The 22,601-nt window shown below is 41.6% G+C and overlaps 2 protein-coding genes across 10 annotated transcripts in view; both read left to right on the forward strand.

The window, feature by feature from the left end:
• Positions 1 to 19,425, forward strand: part of efhb (EF-hand domain family, member B) — a 60,104-nt gene extending 40,679 nt beyond the window's left edge. The window contains exon 15 of the transcript XR_007449830.1: positions 19,398 to 19,425. The gene's annotated coding sequence lies outside the window, so the exon portion shown is untranslated. The remainder of the gene's footprint in view (positions 1 to 19,397) is intronic.
• A 295-nt stretch (positions 19,426 to 19,720) lies between these two features.
• LOC125893038 (DNA-binding protein SATB1) overlaps positions 19,721 to 22,601 on the forward strand; it is a 67,473-nt gene continuing 64,592 nt past the window's right edge. For all 9 annotated transcript variants that reach the window (XM_049583473.1, XM_049583479.1, XM_049583477.1 and 6 more), the window contains exon 1: positions 19,721 to 19,860. The gene's annotated coding sequence lies outside the window, so the exon portion shown is untranslated. The remainder of the gene's footprint in view (positions 19,861 to 22,601) is intronic.

Raw genomic sequence — 22,601 nt, forward strand, 5'->3', positions numbered from 1 at the left:
TGTGTGTCCACCCATTATTTCCTATAGAAGCAGATGACGCGGTTTGGGGAAATTGCGAACACCAAAAAAAATATGTAAGATTTTATCACAAAAGTTTTCTGAGTGGAAGGATTTCCTTCAAGGCTTTAAGTATTCCTTGAAATCTGTAGTCCGCATGTATCAGAATTTGCGTCATCAAAGTCAAACGAAACCAGAACTGCAGCACATCTAAAATTATGCAGAAAAAAAAAATCAGAAAAGTTGAGACCAAGCACATCTTCCCACTTTGTTTGTTTTTCCCGTTTGCACAGTTCCACACATCCGTTGGAAGCTCGTGCCATCACTGCCGTGGTCTTTGCTTAAAGGAGGGGGGGTGCGGAGAGGTGGGGGTGGGGGGTTGGTGTCCTGAGGGCCTGTGGAATCTGGCATGGTGCTGACCACGCCGCCGTTTCCTCTGAAAGGAATGTCTGGTGTGGCATCAGTCACTGCTGGCATTCTGGAGATGGTCTGCCAGTCCCTCATCATTGTGCCACTGCTGCACAAACACACACACACACAGAAGCATAAACGCGTCACACTCAGCTCCCACCCTGTGCATGGCAGTGATAGGCAGAGGACGAAGAGCGCACATCCTTATCGACGCCAATCCAGATGAACCTACAGACACGCTTCCCCAACACCCCAGACCCACTCGCTGCACAGTTGGCCACCATTAGCCTTCTTTTAGCTATGACAGTCCTAAGGCTAAGGGGAGGGGGTGCACCATTGCCAAGGTGCTCCCCTGATTTGCTACATTTCCCAGGGCTACGGGGCCTCTAGGCTTACTGGCCCATGGAGACATAAGCCCCGGCCTCCCTGGAGGCTCTCGGCCAACCCAGACGCTTGGCATGGGCCGAACCGCCCAATGGGAGCCATCCAAGAGCCGTGGATGGCTATGATATGTTTCCACCGAGGGCAATTTCAATCATGTGGAATTTCGATGAATGAAAGGAATGTGTTTCGCTGGGGGTGGACTGAGCGAGAGCAAGTCAGGCTGCTGCTTTCACACATTACCCCGTCTCATAGGAGATATAAGAGGGTATCCGTCATAGAAATGAGAGTGAATTTAGGGCTAAAACATTAGGATTTAGAAAAAAATGACCCAATATAAAATCCATTAAAGGCTCATTCACCTGAATTACAATAAGAAAAAAATCTCACTTACGTGTAGTTAAAAATGCTCTATGCAACTTGATTGCCGAGTCCTATTCTCAGATTGTTAAATACCAGAGCTATGACCTGGTTGTCGCACCGAACCACCAATCCAGAGCGTTAGTATTTGACATCCTGGGAAACAATCAGCTATATTTCTCGTTGGGTTACACGCAGCACTTTTAAAGGAGCAGTGTGTAAGATTTAGGGAGATTTAGTGGTGTCTAGCAGTGAGGATTGCAGATTTCAACCAGCTGAAACTTTCCCAAATTAAATACCTTTAGTGTTCCAATTATCCACAGAGGTCTCTTCCTCGCCAAAATAAATGGATCACATGATAAAATCCAGTTAAAGAACACTTCATAAAGCTGTTTCATGTCAAAAACTGGGGCCTCTAACTACAGTGGCTGACTTGAAAACACGATTGGCCCTATTTTGAGCCAATGTGTGGTTTGTCTCTTCTGGGCTATACTGTAGAAACATGGAACATGACAATCTCCATATACAAGGAACCACTCCATATGTTGATATAAACAGCTCATTCTAAGGTAAGGAAAGCACAACAATTCTTATTTTCTGGTGATTATGCACTCAAGAAAACATACTTATTATGTTATATTCCATTTCTGCCAGTATCCCCCTAAATCCTACACACTGGACCTTTAATGGAATATAACATTTTAAACAGTTAAACAGCAACATTTGTCTTCAAACAGTGTCCTCTTCACGGGTCATTCAGAGGCCTGTACGACAAAGCAGGTTCAACAAACCCAGGATATCTTCTCATTATCTGGCTTCACTAACCCTAACACTGGCCGTCTGGACACCCAGTATCACAAAGCTGGTTATCAACTCACAACTCTGAGTTTTCCTCTCCGAGTTCATGTGAAACAGGCAGTATGATCAGAACCATAAATAAATAAATTCATATGATATAAGATGAAACAGTGACACTAATTACCTCAAGGGATTTTCTGTTTTTGGGAGAGCAAGAGGTCATATTCATCAGAGTGAAATGTAAACGATAGTGTTACAGTAAAATAGAAAGATGTACAAATTTTAAAAGTAGGCCAATGCTTGAAATAGGTAACATGTAGGTATTAATATGACTTAAGTGTAGAGTCTGTATTTAGGTGGATGATGGAGAAACTACTCGGAATATGTCACATAAAAACACTTCAAAGTAAAACCAGACTGTTTCTGCTAACTAAGTAAAGAGTGGAAAAGTAGTTAATGACTAATGAGGTCGATCTGACCGTATTCTATTTTTAATCAAGAAAGCCAATTAACAATGTGGGGATTATTTTTCTAATAGAAAACAATTTCATTTCTACTTCCACTGCTCGTCACACAGGTGTCATCTGTTATTCTGAGCTGCAGTGATGGAATCAGAGTGTAAAATTGGCCACGCTGTCAGATATCACTCCGGGGGGATAAAATAAACTTTGCATAAGTTAAAATGCAGCTAAAATAATCAATTTGGGTTTAGTTATGTAAATGATCGCTCCATTTGTTTAAAGCTCTCTTTTAAAACCAGAGTGAAAACAGAAAGCTTGGAACAATAAAATGATTCTACTCACCTGTAAGAATATAAATTCTTTTTACCTGATACTCAGGAATTTTGTTCATGTTGGCATCCTTTTCTTCCAGTGATCTGATTGGTCAGCGTTTGGTTGTTGACAGGTTGTGAGTAAACCAATTTTATAGTACTGCAAACCCAGAGTTAGAGCTTGTTTACATTTACGTATGTGACTGGTGTCCGTAGATGATGCCTCTAGTGTCCAATTCAAGGAAGTGCATTTCTTTACAGACGATAAAGACATGGTAGAAACTACCTGTACCCATGGAGGAGAGGCTAGTTTTGTCAGTAGTTTGGAATATGCACTTGGAACATTACCAGGACAAAAACAGGACCTGCAAGGTACGTGGCATGTTTTGTGAAATATGTACTTAAAAAGACGTTTGAACAGCTGAACGATTCGTAACAACGATCTGACTGTATATAATGTATAACCGTATTTTAGCTGAATAACATTACTCAGATTCACAACGTGTTAAAACTAGATAAACAAGTTATTTTTATTAAACAAACTCACTTGACAGTGACACGGGCAACTGAATTGAAGAAAATAGCTGGTTAGCCAGTTAGCAGCCTGTTAGCTAAACTAGCACACTGTCATATGGTCTCTCTGAAATCTACCGCAAAATTTCAATTTTTTTATTTATTTATTTTTTTTTGCTTGAGGCAAATTCCAGACCAAAATATTACAGAGGGGAGAAGTTTCACAGGTAGAGATTCCCATAGGAATGGATGGACTTCTGTTTGCCTCATCTCTGTACACATTCGTAAGTGGCAACGAGGCGTTAACCCTGAACTTACCTTGCGAACTCCAAATCCTGCTTCGTGGTACAGGCCTCTGAACAACTACTGTATTACTTAAGTAGAAAATAGTTCCGAAGAAAACCATTGATAGTTTGTTTATGGTGCCATAATATATCTCAGCATCTTTGAGTATGAATTATTTGCTTTTTCAATTAAAATAACATCAAATCTTCAAATCATTTAATGCATTCACATCTCATTAGGCCATCTGAATCAGGTGCCAAACACCACACGTAACAACATTAATGCAAAACTCTGATTATGTTCATTGACCTTTTTTTTTTTTTTTTTTTTTTAAAAAAAAGTTCCTTCAATGTTCATGCAAGCTGACAACAGTATGATTACTATGGGGAAGATTTTTTTACAGTAAAAAATACACAATATTAATTGATGGTGTAAGTTCAGCGTTTGCAACGAAAGTTACGGAAGCTACATAGGGGAGAGTCTTGAAGGAGCATGGCAAACTGCAAAACAAGAGCCATGCCACAGACTGAGACAGTGGACTACTTTTTGGTAGCCTTGGTAGTTTGTCTACTTGTACTTTAAAGGTAGGATCTAGAGGATTTTCAAACAAAACAAAATATAGACATATACAAATGAAATCCTGCTTCATCATCATCTATGGGCTTCTACTCATGTGGTGGTGACTCTGTTTGCAGAGCTCCTGCCCTTTAGCTGTATTTGGATGTTTTTGTGAGCTCGGACCGCTTCTGGGTGGAGATTTCCCCAGCCAATGAGAGAGCGCAGGTGCCGTGCCCGAGCGTGTCCGAGCGTGCACCAGCGCGAGCCTTGTCTGAACGTCTTCTGTGAAGCCTTCTTCCGTACCTCCAGGCTCCGTACACCCGGGAGAGTTGAGCCTGATAGGAGGAGCCAAATTTGAATTTGTGTTTACAAACAGCAACTGGAAAATCCTCCAGACCCTACCTTTAAAAATATTTGCATGAATATTTATACAGATTTAATTCCTGGTTTATCAGATTTTGAAAAACACATTTGAGATCCCTTCAAAATAGGCAACAATGTGAGTTACAGCACAGAATTTTCCCTCAAATTCTTTAATGTGTGAGTCTGACTTCCAGCTGTACTGTTCACATTGTCTGTCTGGAGAAATATCAGATAATGACGAGGACACAGCTCAGTGCTGCTGTTGTTAAAAGACAACAAACATAATCAACTACTACTAAAATTTATGTATTGTTACATTTGTTTTAAAAGAAAAACTAGTTAATTAATAGTCAAATCCACAATGTAAGAGCTCACACAGCCAGCTGTGGTTTGTAAAGATGCTAGCAGCTCGTCTACCCCTGTTGATCACATGAGCCTCACCTTGGAAATTACTTCCCTTATAATACTGAGTGTTATCATTGGATTCAATCATCCAGTATGAACACAACTGTAGAAATGCTGCACAAAATTGATGAATTTTTGGTCTGTGGATGCTGCATCAATGTTTCTGCTCTGTATATGTGTTATGAACCTTAAATGTTATCAATAATTTGGGTTTTACAATTCAGGACTGTCATAATGTCAAACACATTAATAAAAGATGGCACACAGTAAAACACACCCCCAATCAAAGGGTTAAAGGCACACTGATGAAGGATTACGGTAATTTTTAATGTAGACGTGTTGTTTTTTTAATTCGCTCTGACTGCTCTGCCTTGATGGTTTTGATTAATACGGCCAGGAAATGTTTGTGAGCAAGACATATACTGCGATTCATCTGCAAAATAATCCAATCATTACCAACTAATGACAGGGGGGGTGAAAAATGATGCGAGCCCGCAGCGGCTCCCCAACATGCATCAGGGCCCCACCGACGCAGAGCATTGGAGGCCCCACCTGTCACAGCGATGCAGTAATTGCATTGTGGGCTCTCTCCTCTCCTCGGCTCGCGCTCCTCTCTTCCCCATCCACCGCCGTTCAGCTGCGAAGACAATGCTCGTCTTAATGAAGCCGTCTGACGAGGTGGCAATTACAGACTTCTGTCACTGTCACCGGGGGCAATCGGGGAGGAGGTGGAAGGGGGGGGGCGGAGGATATCTCACCCCTGAGGGCTTCTCCACACCCGCTGTGTTACGCTGGATGGCAGGGTGGCTAAGCTGCTGTCAAAGGCAACTCGAGAGTGCGAGCTGGATTAGAGCTTTACTGTATGAGTGATTGTTAGAAATGAAGTGATGCATCGCAGCAGTGTGGAGATGTCTCCAGATTGACGGATGATCCAGTGACACTTCCATGCACACTTAAGAGTGAAGCAATGCTTTCATGTGCAGTAAAAGAAATCACCAACTGGTTGATTTTTGGGTGAAACTTTTTGTAAAGGTATATTATGCAGGAATCGTCAGTTACTGGAAGTAGAATCCAAACCCAGATTCACTTTTGTTTTGGAACGAGTTTTGTCTGGTGTTTGCCTTGCTGTGTTTGCATTTTTTATCGGCTTCCTCTTGGATGCATGCAGCTTTTAGGGTCTAGCACCTGGTCGCTATAAGTCCAGGCCTCACCCACGCACTGTGCACAGAAACAACCTAAACACAGCAAGATAGAAAGTTAATAAGACAATACAGGCAAAGGGGAGGTTCTCTGCAGATAGATACACCGCCACACATTTCCACTGGGTCAAAGTGATGACTGAGAAGATTACTTATGTATGAGTCAATACATAAACCAGCAGAGTTCTCTCTAGGATGTGTTAAACGGAAGAGAACATGTCAACGTTGCACAGATTTTACACATGAAGATCAGTTTATTTAATTGCAACAAAAAGAAGGCAAAGACTTTAAAAGGAGTAGGCTATTGTTGTTTAATCGCTCTTGTAAATCACATACTTTCATGAAGATGCAGTAAGAAATTGCTGGAGTATCAGCTCAGTCACCACCAGAAAATATTGGCATTCTTTCTGCAAACCACACATACGTTAAATGCGCATGTTACATACATATCATATTGAAGTTTTTAAGGTGATGTAGGCTGCTGTGTCACCTTTAGGTGAGACCATTGTTTGAGATCAACAAACAACAAAACCAGGTGTGTTTTAGCAAGTCAACGTTGTGTTTCCAGTGACTTTTTAGGCCCAAAAAACATTTGTTTTTCATCGTTGTTTTTGCTGCCAGGATTGTGCTCAAAAGTCACATATTTTAAGCCAAAGCATGATCTTTTTCTTTTCTCTGTGCCTAAACCTATCCACATGGTAACCACAGCATTGTAAATGTGTATAGTTTCAGTGTTTTTGCTATATAATAACGTGCCAATGTAACATATCAGCAGAAACGTACAATGTCAACATCTATTCTGGCAGTATTCATTTAAATCCCATCTCACCCCAACCACGGTTGTTGTCAAGTTCTGCCTTTTACATGCATTGTCCTCTTCCAAGATACACATTCGTTTTCACGGGAAATTTAACATTTACATAAAGTCTCTTTCAAAATAAACGCAGTTGATACTTTGGGTTTAGGCAACAAAAGCATGTGGTTAGGTTTAGGAAAAAAAACAGGGTTTGGCTGTAGAATCTTAGTGGACGTTTGTTGGACCCATCCACCACCAATCCCACCTGCCCAACTTGGACTTTTGATGCCTAAACTTTCGTCCTTGTCCCGCTGCATTTCCCCCTGACGCCACCTGGCACCATTAAACCATAACAACAACCAGCCGCGAATAATGTCAGCGTTAAAAGACGCCTTTTTTTGTTGATTGCTGACGCCACAAGTCACTGCCCAAGCGCTTGATTTTGATGACATCAGAGTGAGATCGGGCTCTAAATCCAGTGGAAGCCATGCAGATATATTTGGCTTTATTCTGCTCAAGTCTTGAGATATGTGTTTGAGATTTCTGCCTCCACCTCAATACAGTGGGAGTGAATGGACTATTTCTTTAATGTAAAACCTCTGGAAAGAGATGTTGCTGTTAGATTTTTTTTAATTCTTAAATTTTCAATGGTGTCAATGGTGTTTCAGTGGTGTGCACAACACACACCTGTGTTGTATTGGCCTGACAGCTGAAATCACACACAGATAATTTGTGTAAATTGGGTGAACTGACCCTTAAATTCGATACTTGCTGTTGGTTCAGGGTCCGACATGGTTGGACTCACATGTAAGACCGTGATGCATTGACTTACATTGTTGTTTTTGATCTGGTAATTGGTCCAGCGGTCACATTTTCAGCATTTGTTCCACCTTATCCAGTCACATTCAGTGGATGAATGCTGTAGCTCGCTTTGTTCACAGCTTTGGTAACAGAATTAAAACAGTTTGAACAATGTGCATTAAACTGTGCTCTCAATTCGTGCACAGGTGCCGTCAGAGCTTAGCCACCAAACAACGAATTAAACTCACCTGACCTGCTGTGTCTCCACTTGCACAGCAACAGACATTAAGAACACAATTAGGTTAGCCAAGCTTTGCTTAAACATGTATGCAGAATTAGAAATTCTTCTGGTTGCAGTGGTATCAAAAAGTCATGGTGGCTAAAAGGGAAATGTGCATAAGAGGCTTAAAGGCATTCCAATTCTTAATGGTGATGTGATGGATGCACCAGTACAAAATGGCAATGCAGGCCTGGATAAATGGTTCAGTACAGATATAGCCTTGTTAAAAGATAGACACAAGCAGCCTCTATGTTCCACGTTAATGGGAACAACTGGAGAAAGAGTTTTACTGAATTCGTCACAACAGTAAACATGGAGAAAATATGATGGAACTTTCTATTTAAAATACTGTGATATGGAAATGTTGCTCTATAAAGTCAAGGTTGATTAAGCAATGTCAAATCACAATTCATGTGTTTATTTTTAATAATGTCTTGTGAGAAGTTATTCATTTCAACAGTTTTTCTGCAGTTACATCCATGCAGACTCTTCTAAACAGCATGTGTTTCTCATGTCCATGATTATGTGGTCAACATACATTATAAGGAATTAGTTTGCATAATTTAAACCTCTCTGCTAAACATGCTGTACACCTAACAGCAACATCCGTGTGCTTACAGTGACATTTCCCACACAGTTTAACACTGCTGCGTCTTTAAAGTGACTCTTGCTTGAACCAAAAGTTAACTGAATCAGCGTCTTAATATGCGTCAATGTTTTGACGTCTCCAGTGAAGCTGAAACTTCAGCCAAAGTACTGCAAAGTAGTTCAGTACACACACACACACACACTTTGAAAAACACACATACACACTCTTCCTTTCAATCCGACACAGGTGTGCCCTGGTGCCTACAGATGTTGCCATGGTTACATCATGCCTACCTGCCCTATATAATTATGTGGGATACCATGACATGGTTCTTCAACGAAACAAAGTCGTGTAAATACATCCTCCATCCCTCCCTTTTGCATCGTTATTGGAAAAGGCATCATTGTCTCCTTTTAATCTGCTTTACGTTGCAAAGAAACAGCAGTAAACAACAGAGTAACTATGTGTATTTTTTGTCCAATATATTTTTCTCTTTCTTTCGTCTCTTTTGTCCACTTTTTAAAAAAAAAAAATGTTGCTACAAATATGCACATTTCCAGGTAAACTGTACATACCCTTGATACATGTGCTGTAAGAGAAGTTGGCAGTTTGTTCAGTATCTTTGGTACTGTGTCCCTGGTACTGGGGTTTGACCAATATGGATCTCTGAAGGCTGATATGTGTGGCTGATATTAATATCTTTGACTGTGACAACTTTACTGCCAAAATACTCCCAGACATCTGTGTTTACCTTCACAGATTTATTCTCATCAGGGTGCAAGCTGTCATTCCTAGCAAACGTCGATTTTGTCAACTGAAGTGACAAATGTCGCTAGCATATTTTAGCAACTGTAGCTGGGTAGCTAATTAAAGCTAACTCCAGGAGACTCCTACTAATTTTCATGGTTCCAGGTAACCTGTTCTAAAGCAGGAGCCATGTGAAAAGATCTTATAGCTATAAACATGATATCATGCGAAAACTTGGCCAGGTTTGCTCTAGTTTAAATCTATCCAAACCAAATAAAGAGCAGGACTGGGCCACTACGTTAGCTTAAAGTCTGATATGGAAGCATCGTTGCTCCCACACAGTGAACATGCTGTCCTGAGCGGCGCTCTTTGTCGTGTAACCTGTAACCTCAGCAAGGTGTTATGTAGCTTTGATACGCTCCTTGGCTTCAGTAACGTGAGGTTACTACTGCTGGTTGTACGAGCTGGGCATGCTCACTTTAGCATTTTAGAGCAGACAAACATGCTGTTTAATCCATTCCTTTGGTTATTGTATTTTTCTTTTTTTTTGTTAGCATGTGGAAAAATATCCATGCCTAGTTATGTTTGCTAAGCTATGATCGGACAGTCAAGGCTGTCTCAAGGATGCAGGCTTATGCAAAGAACTAGATACAGCGTTGGAAGCAGGGCCCTGTTTGTTGCTATGAAAGAAGCCGAAAACGTTTGACTTCTCGGGTGTAAAATTATCCAGATCTTCCATATTGCTGGACCCACTGTGCTTAGCCCTGTGCTTGAATAGGGATCAAATAATTTAATCATACAGCTCTTCTAGACTGGATCAGATTTTGACAGTAAAACGAGGCATTTCGCTGGGGTTGAGACCAATGACTGTATATGAAGATGGACAACGCGTCTCCATTTCCTCCTGTTGTACAAAAACGAGGCCAAAATATCCTAGACATGGCTGCTGCCATCTTGGGCTTGTGACTTTATTTGGAGTCAGTCTGCACCAGGCCCCCAGGAAAGCCACTCGGCTTTGCAGCAAATTTTTCCTAGTGGCCACTCATGGTATTGCAGCAAAAACATCCCCTGCGGCCGAAAGTTATTTTCCCCATAGACCACCATTATAACAGAGATGTTTGTAAAGCTGTTAACAGGACACCTCAAAGTCAAATATGAATCTTTCTGTTATGTATTTTTGAGCCATAGTAGTTTTATATTTTTTTTAAAACTTTCCTCAAGTCAAGAAAAGTGAATTAAAAATCTGTGATGTCATTACAATGTAAAGCCTATGAGACAAGCTGTTACTCAGGGGCGGGGCCCGCAGGAGGAACACTACTGCCCATATTCAGTGGGCAGCATACTGCAGTAGTAAACTCAAAGGCTAGAAAACTTTTTTGGTGTATGCGCCTTGGCTTCCGGTTTCAAGTTATTATTAAAATGTATGGTCTGCACAGTAGTCATCTCCGCTGTATTGAGTTCAGCTGTCAATCATGACGTCACACCGGTTTCTTATAGCATCAAATAACTAATTAAAACCAAATTTATCAGAAATATGGACACTTGAGGGGTCACAGAGTATGGTTATGACGCTCAAAAACATGTATCCACTGATTTACAAATGTCTTTTTCACACTGTAATTCTATGGGAAAAGGTCTTTTGGGCCCAATGGCATCACATGATGGACCCGGAAGTACAAACTGGCCAGCTCTTTCCAGGGGCTTGGGCTGCCTGAAAGGGGTATTCTGTGATACATACTGCAAAGGTCTTGAGTGCAGAGTTACTCTACAAGACACACAACCTAACAATTAAATGAATAAATAAAATTCAGAAATGAAATGTTTCAAAGATCCACTGCAGATTATAATGGCTGAATGTACATGTCGTAATGGAAGAACCTGTTTAGTGGATAATAACAGGACACAGCTATTTTCAAAAGAGGAAAGTTTGAATTGATCATTTAAATCAACCAAACTTTGCAAAATGTTGCCTTAACTTTTTAAATGAACTATTGACGGCCTCATTAGTTTGAATTGGCATTGACCCAATGACATATCAGAGCCATAGTACTTGCAGTAGCTCATCAGAAGCCCTCGGTTCAGCCAGGCAAAGACAGACCATTGTTTTAAATAGCACTGCTCTGAATGTCCGCTGTAGGTTGTCTGTGATTGAGTAATGAGTGCACAATCAAATTCAGGAGACGCAGAGGGCAGAGGAAGTTCAAACTTTAACTGAGTTTCTGAGATTCTGCATCTTTCTGTGACTTATTTCCCCAGCTAAGTACTTCTGAGTAGCAAGTTATATTTTTTTGACAGAAAGGGTTTACACTTGATGGTGAATTGAAATGACTCAGAGTTAAAATCCCCCTAAAATATTAGCACACGGAGTTACTTTAGTTTCTCTCTCATCTCTCTCTGTCTCTGTCAGTGATTCATCTTTTACAAGTTAAGTGAAAAATTTCCCTGCTGCTCTCCACCTGGTTACAACTGACAGCCGTAGCTAAATCCCACCCACACATCTCGCACTAAATTACCAGTAATCAATCTGTTATTTGTTATCACCTTTATCCTGATACTCCGAGCTTCATTTTCTCTTGACAGTCGGCACTAAACTGTGATTGACAAACTTCAGGAGTGGACCTGAGACGTCGCTGCCCGCACACATTACTCAGACGTTAACTCTGCAGCTCGCCAAGGTGTACGTTAGTGTGTAATAGGCGCTATTAATAAAGCCAAGCCATGCGTGACTCGACTTTCTCTCTGCAGCCGCCTCTCATGGCTGACTCCTTACCGGGGATTCAGTTGTGTGAGTTTGGATCAGTCTAATCACATTTGTTTAATTAAGCACAGCTAATAGACTCTCCAGGAGATAGGGTGTCTCACTGTGACGGCGGCGCTGCATTGAGATGCATGTCAAACACAGCGGCCTGGTATCACTGCGGCTCCCATGGCTCTGTAGTTGTTGACATGCCCGACATCCAACCATGTTTGAGAGCCTGACACAAACAAGCTGGAGGTCAAGTGTTGAAGGTTACAGATGGTAGAACTGATGGAGGTCAGTGTCTAACATGACATTTCCTTTGTAGTAGTCGTAGTGTGCAGCTGACTTTGTCCCACCTCAGACATGCTCTTCCCTCCCTCTACGTTGCCATGACAGAAAGAGTTGAGTGTCCTTTGCATGCAGGAAGCATCTCTCTTCAAGTAAATAATCTTTGTTTACATAAAAGAAATGTCTGCTTTAATGATTCAACATATTGCCACTTCATGAAACCCTTCAGCTTAGCAGTTCTTAACACCTGTTGTCTGGTTGCTCCTCTTCATACTTGAAATTTAATGTTTCATCAGAAGCAGTTTGTTTGAAATTAACTGCAAATTCACACCAGACGCGTGACGTCAGCTGCACATAAACACCACTGAATCGTTCGTCCATTTAATCCACACTAACCTCTGGTACAGCGTCATTATCTTCACAACAGCTGTGGACAAACTAACATTAGAAATTCAGTGGACAAAAACAATTTCCAAGTCGGCTTCACGAGAAACGTACAAGAGGAAAGCAGCCTTGTTTATATTTCTTGTTACATTTATTTTATTTTTTCCTGCTTATCATAGCTCCACATGCCCACAGTGACACCAGAAAGCTCACAGTGACACTGGATAACTTGATAAATCAATACATAGTTAATGTGTTCAGAATATATAGACAGTGGGACATTTGGGTGATCTGAGTGGCTACCTTTGGAGATAACTCTTCACTAAGTGCCCACCAGAAACAAACTGGTAATTTGGTAGTAGGTGCATTTCTATCCATGTCTTTCTATGTGCATTTTCAAATTGGCACATAAACAATCAGAGTAGAAACACCAAAAATTCATGGGAAAAAAAATCTTTCTAAGCTTGGGGGAGTTGAAAATTGGTGCATCAATAAATGTTAAATGTGACAATGGAAAAAGATTCAGTAAGAAAAAACAAAGATGACTAACAGCCATGATGTCCTGTCACTGCACAGACCTCTGCAAGCTTTCGTCGTCGTCTCTGAATGGCTTCAAACGCACTTAACTACGCACACAGGACCATTACCTGAACTCACCCAAGTAGAATAGTAATAGTAATACCAGTTGTTCAAAAGGTGTTTTGCAATTGTTCTACTTGCCCAAGGATTCTGAAGCTTCATTAGTCTGAGTAAAATATCCCATTAGATAGAAAGCCCACTTCTCCAACAGCCCATTACCCCAAAAACAACACCCGCTGTCCGAAGTCCTTTCTCTCCCTAAAATACACACTCCCTGCAGTTACTTTCAGTTTCCCTGTGGCATTTGAGCCACTGACCCCGAGTGTTTGTACCAACTCTTTGCAGCGTTTCTCAGCAGTGTTTGAGCCACCAAACACAAGTGTTTTTCACCAACTTGTCCCTGTGTCTCAGCAAATTTTGTGCCACCAAATGTGCATGTTTTAAGCCAAAACATGGTCTTGTTCTAACCATAGCCAAACCACACATAAACACAACATTGCTGACAAATATAACTTATCCATGGTTTACAGACATGTACAGTGTGAACATTTTTTTCTGGCGATTGGCTTGTCTAACTGGAGGGAGTGTGTTTTCTCAGAAAAACTGGACTTCAGAGCAATGGGCCTTTGTTTCTGTGAGAACAACATTTTCAGATTAACGGAGCATTGGAAGTTTGGACTGTCCAGACAATGGGCAGTCACCGCTTAAAACTCTGCTTCCATTGTCCGGTGTTTTCTCTGTCATTACACATTCAGTGCTTCGTTTGAGATTTTACTGCCGTTCTTTTGATTACATCATCTTGTTGTGCCCTCTTCTGCAGTGGCCCCTGACTGGAGAATTTGCGCCACCTAATGCTTATCTCGATGAGCCAACTCCAAATATTCACATTACAGTAGTTGATAGAAAACCGCATAAACTCGCATTTTCTTTTGCCGCTTTTCTGAAAATTTGTTTAGAAATTTGCGCTACTCTAAGGATGTATATCTGTTGTGTAAGATGTACGAAGGATGGATAAAAACATGGCAGGCACAGAAATGTATTCATTTGGTTGGAATTAGATGCAGGTCAAGAGGTCACGGTCATAAAACATCAGACTGTCATCCTGAGAAAAACAACAGCATCAGTCATTTGTCGTGCTCTGAAGCCACATATATTGACGGTGAAATGAAAAAGCTCTCTAGTGGTCAGGAGCAAAGGAGGAGGAAGTCAATTGATGCAACATTAGCCCTTTTTAGAAAGGAGTTGTGCAAATTTGCAGGAAAGCCCGATCAGTCTTTTTTCAGCATTAGCAGTATAAAAACAAAATCGGGGAAGGCGGAAAATTGCCGCCTACCTACTTTTGTTCATACAGAATGCGCCTTTTTCGGGGCAGTGGGGTCGTGAGCAAGTAACAAAGCATGTGGTTCAGCGTGCGACGTAAACAGTGATGTCGGAGGGAAGCTGTGGCTAGTCACGCGGCGATTCTCTCTCGGCCCGTTCATTACCGTCCTCGTCATCAGACGGTTAATGGCCTCTTTGTTTACGAGGACAAGGAGGGCGCGCAATTCCTTGTCTCCCCAGTTGCTCATCTTTACAGTGTCTGTCAGGTTTGCGTTTCCCTCTTGCTACTAGCTGCTTGCTCATTCCTGCTATCAGCTGTTTCCTGTTTATCCACCACCAGTGGCGCCCACGTTGTGGAAGGCAGCCTCAGTCTATTTAAACTGAAAGGGTTCCACCAATATGTCTACCCTACGAGGTGGAAAATTGGGCACCTCGGATAAACTCGCCAATCTGGCTCTGTGTGTATAAACGCTCGGAGCTGGCCGGCAAATCGGCCCAACATTGGCGGAAAATCTGGCAGTGTAAAAGGAGCTATGAAAGTGCCAAAAACTGCAGTTCCTTGAATGGCCACTTGAGGCTGGCTTCAAAAGCCAGTCAATCCCCCATAGTCCCCCGCGCTTTCCAGCAGAAATAAACATGTTTACAGCCTGGTTAAAAAAAACAGTTATAGTCTGTATAGCTAATATCCTCCTTACCGACAACTTTACAGGAGATACATTTTTTATAACTCACCCGTTTGCATTTTATTAAGGCTTAAAGTTACAAATAATTAAGGGCAAATACCAAAATACCAAAAACCCAAAGTGGCAACAACCAAAATGCTAAACTCAGGGGTGACTACATGGTTGGAGGACAACTTTGATGGATGAATAAATCATCAGACTTTATCACTGTAGAAGGGCGTGTGTTTCACGTTACCTACAAAATTGGTTTCTTTTAACCGTGACCATAATTGTTCCCCAACTATCCAAACGGCAATTTGTCATTTTATTTGGAGGACTTGTTCAGAGTAACATGACTGTAGTTAAGAGAAATCATTACATTAAGGGAAGAATTGCTGCCCGAGAATTAACCAAGCGAGAAAAATCAATTAAAATTAAATATGAGGGGTGCTGTTGCGGCCCACTATGGCAAAAGTTGATACATATCATCAAAATTAAAACTGTCTCACAGTTTACTTAATTTCCCTCCTGGGGATCAATAAATCCCACAAATATAATAAAGTCTTTACACCATGTGACACAAATTCACATGCAGGTTTCACCAGACCCTCAGCGAAATGATCCATGTTGATCCACCTGATTGTAGGATTTGTGATCAGGTGAAGAATCTAAAGACACCACAGTTTAATGAATGGTCTAATTAACAGGAAATTGTAGGATGAGACGTGACAGCACGGCCCTCACAGTTTGATTGACAGGTGATCTCTGGTGAGTGTGTTTTAGTATACCTGAAGAATGTAACCAGCAACTTTCCACTCACAGAGTCCTCCAACATCTGGGCAGCTGCCACCCGTGTTCAGCCGATGCTCTCCACATGCAGTAATGTACTAAGTGACATTAAGCTGCCACAGCTGATGGGAGAGTTCACACCAGACAGTAATTACACTTCTGGGCTGTTTTCTTTTGCCCAGCTGACTGACATCCCATTAACAGCTGGAGGCGTGTGCGCTTTGGAGGCGCCGCTGTGGGTCAGCTTTTATTGTTCTGATTGGCTCTCATCTCCACTGTCCTCCTTGGCAGCACGCAAATGAGGATTAATAGTGTTTCATTTGAGAGGTGGAGTACTTCTCTTTCAAAAACTCAAAGGGGTGCAGAGTAGAAAAGCGAGGAGGAAAAAGGCAGAGAAATCCACACTTCCATTTCAGTTTCTGCTGAGGTGATCAGAGGGGGAAAAAAAATCAGAAAATCCAGTGCTTACTCCGGATAAAGCCAGTAGACAAGTGTTAGTCTCCTCAGGAATCCTTGTTAATCTTTAAAAGGTGAGCAATTATAAAAGAGCTACTGAAGAAAGTTGCAAAGGCTAACCACAAAACCAGAGCAAAAAAAAGTGGCTGAGCATTCCAGATTTAGACGAGACGTCTGTCTTTTAGCTCTTGGGCATCTTTCTGAGACAAATTACTTTCAGTAGTCAATAGCCTGTAATTAAAATATACCCACTTGATGGAGAGGCAACAGTGTCTCTCTATTTAGTTATGGGTTGGAAAGATTAATTCTGGGGTGTATAACCCTTGTAATTTTCCAAGTGCTGTTTATTGTTTTCAGAGAAAAGGAAAAGTGTAGACGATTGAAATGTCTCAGCTCAAGGTCTGCTTTGATTTGTTTACACTTCACACACATTTGGTTCTCTTTTTTTGTGCGCTACACGTGCCCTCTTTATGCTTCAGCAGCATAGATGCACATTATCAATTTGCATTAACGTTTTGGAACACGTCCACAGCTCCCACACGTCGCCGCCGCACTAATAATCTTCTCTGTGTTTGAATGCGGAGGTCAGGGTTCGCTGCTTTTCAATCTGGAGAATCCTAAATATTGGCCGGATGACAACATGTTAAAACTCAAAGTATGTAAAGTGTCTCATAGAGAAGGAGGTCATCATTAGCTGCCCTCCTCTCCTCTTCTCCCAGTCTACTCTCTCTCAGATGAGACTCAGCGGTCCCCCTTGTGGCCAAAGCGATAACTGCAGCACATGTGGGCTTTCGGAGACAGCAACATGAATTGTTGGATAAAACACAGGCTGCATTGAAATCACCAGCTGTTGTCCGTAATGATGAAAACATCCCTAACTTAGCATGAATTTATAATTATGCAGAAAGCAAATTTGAATCTCTTTACTGGAACTTTTCAATTCCCATTCAATCTCCCAGGAGAGAGCTGGTGTGAATCATATGCAGAGATTTTGTGTGTGTGTGCGCGCGTGTGTGTGTGTGAGGGTGTGTGATTTTTTTTCTCACTCTTTTTTTTTTTTTTTTTTTTTTAAATGCAGATCTTAGATGCTTCATAATGAAACTTTTGTGGAGTCCCCAAACCACAACAAATGAACTTTTCTGAGAAGTATTTGTACGTATCAGCTTACGATAAGGGCACCGGTCCTGCTGGATCCTCTCTGAGAAAAAAAACTCACTGTGGACAATCAGAAATATTTCCTGGATTTCTTTTTTTTTTTTCAGACTTTTCTTATCAACCTGTTCTTCTGCTCTCATTTTCTGTTTTCTTGTGTTGATTGCTGATTCTATTTTCAATGGGATGTGTAAATTAAGTGTAAATGTAAATGGATCAGTGTGTTATTTATGCTAAACCCAGTAAGTGAAACACACTCGCGTTGTAAGTAAACAGCTGCATTACCTGTGGGCTCCTGCACACCTGCTAGTGCAGAGCAGTTAGCCTGTGTGCAGATGCAAACTGTCAATCATTTTCACACTCACACACACACACACACATGCATGCACCCACACAAACAAATGCACAACATGTGAGTATAAATGTGTGCAAGGGCGCACACAAGGGAAAAAAACAGACATGACACAAATAAAAATGTGCAGTCAAACTACAATATGTAATGCACACACACATTACAGGCTCATATGTGCAGGAGCTGCTCACACACACATGATAAAATCAAACAGAATAGGTGAAGGGGAAATGTTCATTCATGCATACGTTGTTTTTCTGATTTGAAAACCTATTATATGAGACATTAATGTGTAACATATTGAGGTGTGATGGCAGGGACCACCATGGAGTTTACTGTTGCATGTTCTTCATTAAGACTATTTAATTTAATTTACCACTCTCTGCAACTTTAGATTTTTTCCCTTCTAATTTCAGACTTTGGCAAGAAAAAAATGCGACATATATTCTGTATTTTCACACAGCAGTCAATACAGTTACAGCTGAAAATCAATGGAAATACCACAAATGCATTTAGACACTGTGAGGGCGAAAATAAAAGCTTTTTTTCCTCCCGTTATCTGTCACTGTCCTCTGTGCCTCGGCTGATTCTGCTGCAGGCTGTGTTCTTAAAGATGTCCAAGAAAAGAGGAAAAAAATCAAATTATTCTGCTCTCCACGTAAAATTTAACAAATTTGCATTCCTTATGCGTAGATTTTTATTTTTATTTCATAGGCCCGCCGTAGGATTCTTAAATATGATGGAGAGGCTGTATGTGTGTGTGTGCTTGTGTGTGTGATGGCCGGAGTTAAACTAAGTTGCACCAGGAAAAAAAAGCAACAGCTTGCATTGATAAAAATAAAAGCGAGTCTGGTTCAATAATGATGCATTAAAAATGTTCACTGCCGGAAAGTCAGAATAATAATTATTTCCCACTAAAAGCCTTGTTTAAATTGGAGAAATTAATGGAAAAAATAGCTGTCGGCAAACACAGCAAGGGAACAGACTGCAGTATTAGTGCCTTTCTCTCAACAAGCATTGTTCAAACTTAATTATTCTTGAAAACTTTTTTTAGTGTTTCTTGCGCACTTCAAACAAACCATCTCATTTTAATAAACAGCTATTTATGTCTGTTGGAGACTATAGACTATACCGGGGCTGCATGGTTTCATATTCCGCTCAGGTGTGCGGGGAGCAAAGCTGGCAGGTTGCCCTCCGCTGTTAAAACAACAGGCTCTGACTCTATACGGAACAAAACGCACGCCGCTGCGCGCAATCGACTATTTACCAGACTTTTTCCCCCCTTCTACTTCTTCTTCTTGACATGCAAACATGTGGCGTGTAAATATGAAAATGAATGAGTGTGAGAGCTCTCCTGGCACTGACTTCTCTCTCTCTCTTTCTTCCTCTCTCTCTCTCTCTGTCTCTTTCTCTCTCTCAGTGTCCCCGGAGAGCAGCGCGTCGGAGAGGAGCGGCTGTAAAAACCAAAGTGGGGCAATGAGACAAGCTGCGCCACAGCTGGCAAATCATCGATTTGAGCATCAGAAACGGGGAGGGGCGGTTCGTTTACCTGCCACCCTCTCAAAGCAGCCCTCCTCACATGCCGCTACTCTCCTCTCCTCTACTTCACCTCCGCTGCCCGCAGCGCACGGTTGCTCACATTTCTGCGCTCCATCCGCCGTGTGCGCTCCCCCAACTTCAACCTCCGCCAGCGCGGTTTCTACAAGACGACCCCTCCCGCCCTCCCCCTCTTCATCCAGAGGACTTTTGACTTTTTTTAAAAAGCAGTTTTTTCCTCCCATACAGCAGTTGCGTATTTTTGGATCTCTCGCCGTGGAGCAGTGACAAGAGGTTGCTCAACTTTTGATGGAAAACAAGAGGTCGGGCGACTGCTGACTTTAAAGGTATGGTCCCACTGTGCGCACCGCTTGTCCTCATTGATCTGTCTCTGCTGTCATTCTTTCACCTGCATCTTTACGGTGTCTCTGCACATAATTTAAACCACATTCATTTTATTGCATGACTCGTAAAAATAAGGTGCATCTCCTCGGAACTAGAAGGATAAATGACTCGGTTCAAAATGAATTAAAAGCTATTTACAGAACCTATCTTCCAAATCACTTAAAACCCACACAGACCAACAGTGACTGCTTGGATTTAATATTTCATAAAGAAGGAGAAACATACAGCATGTCATGCTTAATGGTAAATATAAATGTACGCGTTTAGAACTTTTTTTGGGCCATGTAATTTTAAATGTGCAGAAACAGGCCTGTGTCATTTCTGCACGAATAAGCAAAGCACTCGTGATATTCGCGGGGTTAAGTACATCCATCTCCTCTAATTCATTTAACAACTTATTCAGCGCGCAGCACAGGAGCAAGAAGTGATGCTGCCATCCATCGCTGCTCCTGACCTGATGATTTTAGGAATCTTTTGTGGTAAATAAAGTTGCGTGGAGTTGTTATTCCTTCCTCCAATTATAGAACTTAAACTTTATTTTTTATTTGTATTTTATTCATCTTGTTTGTCAGGACTTGGTTTATAATTTACCTTCTTTTTTTTACTCACCATAATGAAGTGTGTGTTGTTACCAAAGCGCTGACATGTCTATTAGAAATGCTGAAGCTATTGCAGCCCAACTGCCCATCTACTTTTACTACTTTTTATTAGGCCATTAGAGCCACTTCATTTATTCTCCCCATATACTTACTATTTAATTACGTGTCAACTTGCTTCAACACTTTTATTGCTGTAGCATGAGGCACTTTGTGTAACTCTTGAAAACACACTGCACTACCTGAGCCCAACAAGGTAAAAAAAAAACAACCTCAGAGGGAAACAAACAGTTAATGAATTTATTGCTTTCTTTCTGCATGACTTGGTGTGCGGCAGTCAGATAGATGTGATGATACAGAGATGGTGTAGTAATGCTGCTTGGTCTGCCTTGTGGCTTTTTGTCACAGTGCTGATAAAGTAATTTCAGGTACAACCAGACCTGGGTGTTTGTGCATGTGTGTGTGTGTGTGTGTGTGTGTTTGAGAGCGAGATACAGAGCAGTTATGAGAAGATGTGTTGCCATCTTAAAAGTGCGTGGGCACTGATGTTCTGTGGTTTACAGGTTTTTAAAGGTTTTACTCTCTGCTGCTCCTTCAGAAAATAGCTGACATTTCACACACCAGCATGGCCAGTGGCTTTCACTCACATTATTCATATGCAGATATCAGCACAAACACACCACCCAACACAGACTAGAGTGTGTATTGTTGGTATGATCTGTCATAAAGATTGTATTTGTTCATGTAGCCACAATGCACTGTGGGTATGATCATAAAGTGCAGAGAAATCCACAATAAGAAGTTTGCATTTAATCAGAAACTTGATCAGGTAAAGAAAGGGCAGCCATCCAGAAATAACCTTCAGCCTCCAGTGTCACCGCTTGTTTATTGTCTTGCTGTTGTTGTCGGGTTTGTTCGCTCACATGCGATCACCAGGTCAAGCGTGGCATCTCTGAATGGGAAAAAAAAAAACAGGTTATGGCACAACACCGGTGAGTTCGCTCCTTTTATCTCTGCAGATCTGTGGCAGTTCAAGGTGCTGTGGCTTATCTGGTCAGTGCCTTCGACAGCAATGACACACAGCCCTTTTCCTGTCTCAGGCTGCCATGTATCACTTCTTGTAAAAAGTCCTCAGACAAGACGAAAGCCTCAACTGCAGCCTGCGAACGTTGAATCAAAACTTCTCGGTTTTACTCCTCGCCTCCGAGTCTTCATTAGAATCACCTTTTTTTTATCAGTTTGCGGTTGTTAAAAGTGGCACACGTACACACACAGGCACAAAAAAAAAAAATCTCAATTACATACCCACAGCAGTGTGTCTGTCTGTTTGGCAAAAATGTCTCCACATAAACTTGTTTGGCAGGAATGATAAGAATCAGAGTGCGAGGATGGCGGCGGCGCTGCATACGACTGCCAGGTCACACACATCCAGCAGTAAAGCCTAAACATCTGTCGTAGCTTATTAGTGTGTAATTAATTCCTTTGAATGTGTTCTGTGGCGTTCGCAGCTCTTACAATAACCCCGCTGTGATTTACAATTAGGGAGAGATCTCGGAAAACACCTAAGCGTTTCCACCTTTTTACCTTTCTTCTTCTAACATACAGGGTGTTACGCTCACATTTTTTTTCCCCCCTCAAAGCTGAGTTTTGTTTTCATTACAACTAATCGAAACTAGTGCACGCTGCATTTACTGTACTGTAGTAGTGTAAGGGCAGGAAATCAGCTTGGAAGGTTCACAACCAGTAAGGGATCTCTTTGCCTTTTAAATCCCACTGACACTTTTGCACCTTCTTTTATTGTCACGTCAGGTTGTCAGGTCAGTGGTGGCAAGCTCTGTTTGTCACCAGTTAAACCTTGTACCCCTCCAGTGTCGACCAGATAAGTACAACACAGCGGCTGCATGTCGCCGAGCTCTCACTCAGTGTCAGGTTAACGGACGCTGAGGAGCAGGTTGTCAGATGAGAGCGAGAGATGACAAAGTTCGCCCTGTGACCCCGAGAGACCAATTAGTCTGTACGTTGGAGAGTTGTGATGTCTCTTGTTGTGTTTGCTGCACGGTCTGCTCTGAGATGATGCTAAGAATGCT

This window comes from Epinephelus fuscoguttatus, linkage group LG8, assembly GCF_011397635.1.
Source record: "Epinephelus fuscoguttatus linkage group LG8, E.fuscoguttatus.final_Chr_v1".
NCBI classification, from domain to species: domain Eukaryota; kingdom Metazoa; phylum Chordata; class Actinopteri; order Perciformes; family Serranidae; genus Epinephelus; species Epinephelus fuscoguttatus.